Source organism: Propithecus coquereli, unplaced genomic scaffold (genome assembly GCF_000956105.1).
Source record: "Propithecus coquereli isolate 6110/MARCELLA unplaced genomic scaffold, Pcoq_1.0 Scaffold239, whole genome shotgun sequence".
Lineage (NCBI taxonomy): Eukaryota > Metazoa > Chordata > Mammalia > Primates > Indriidae > Propithecus > Propithecus coquereli.
The window spans coordinates 1-1,659 of NW_012147941.1; positions in this window are offsets into that span (position 1 = coordinate 1).

Here is a 1,659-nt window from a genome sequence, read left to right on the forward strand (position 1 = left end):
ATCTCTGACACTCACTTTGACACTTCTTGTTTTCTTTTTATTGTGAAGGTACATCCTCATTCTTTCAAACAGTTTGGCTTGTGATTATCTTTCAAAAATTTTTAGAGTAATTTTTGTGAAACCACAGATAAGTCAAAAATTCAAGTTATTTTTGAATATGGGTTCTGTCGTGGAAACGATGCAGCACAAACAGCTTGAAACATCAATGAAGTGTTTGGGAAGGACGTGGCTAATGAATGCACAGTACATCGATGATTTGAGATATTCCATTCTAGTGATTTTAATCTTGAAAATGAGCCATGCGGGTGACCTGAGACCAAGGTGGATAATGATGAGCTGAAAGCTGTAGTGGAAGCGAATCCATCTCAACCTACATGTGAATTAGCAGCAAGGGTTGATGTTATTATTCCAACAATATTGGACCATTTGAAGCAAATCGGCATGGTAAAGAACCCATTAATTCATGGGTTCCGCATGAAGTAAATGAGCATCAGAAGAGAAATCGTCTCGAAGCTTACCTTTCATTGCCATCACAACATAAAGGCGAACTATTTCTATACTGTATTGTTACCTGTGATGAAAAATGGATTCTTTTTGACAATCGTAAGATTTCAGCACCATGGCTGGATAAAGATGAAGTGCCAAAACACAGTCCAAAACTGAATATTCATCAAAAAAAGCTACCGGTGTCTGTTTGGTGGTCCAGTGCTGGTATTAACCACTACAGCTTCATGAAACCTGGTCAATTGTTTACAGCAGATGTCTACTGGAACCATTTGGACAAAACGATGAGGATGCTTGTGATTAAGCAGCCAAGATTGGTCAATAGAGACAGGCCAATCCTCTTGCAAGACAACACTTGACCACATGTCGCACAAACAATGCTGCTCAAACTACAGAAGCTGGACTTGGAAATTCTCTGTCCTCCACTGTATTCACCAGATCTTGCACCAACTGACCACCACTTCTTCCAGGCTTTGGACCACTTCTTGCAAGGAAAAGCATTCAATTCTCAACAAGCTGTGGAAAACGGCTTTCAGGATTTCATCGCCACTCGCTCTCCAGGTGTCTTCGCTGCCGGCATAAACAAGCTACCATTAAGATGGCAAAACTGTGTGGATAGTTTAGGCGCACACTTTGATTAATTGTACTGCTTTTGTTTGAGGTATAATGAACTAAACTTTTGATTTGAAATTGGACATTTCATATTTCATGACCTAATATAATGAGATGGAAGCTGGTCGGACTGGAGTGACAGGTGAGAAAGCCCCAGACCTGCGACGGCACATGCGGAGGACACAGCTGGGTCCACCAACGTCCGCTCCTCCTTCTGGGCCCACAGGAGAACGGCCCCTCCCACGGGGGGCCCTCGTGTCGGGGCGGCCATGAGACTTGCGTTGCCAGTGAAGTGTGAATAGCGGTGGCGAGTGTCCCCTGCAGGTGGGAGCACTTAGAGTCAGAGCTCGATGCCCCTGTCCGCCCTTCCCCATCACGGTGACTGCAGGGGTGCGTGTTGAGACGTTGACATCCCGATGGCAGAGCCTCCATCGGTGAAAATCCCTGGGTGTCTGTGAAGAGCCACACCCTCCCTGTGGGCCACAGGGACAGGCAGCAAGAGCGAGAAGTAACCTTTGTTGTTTGGGGGCTGCTTGTTGTTGC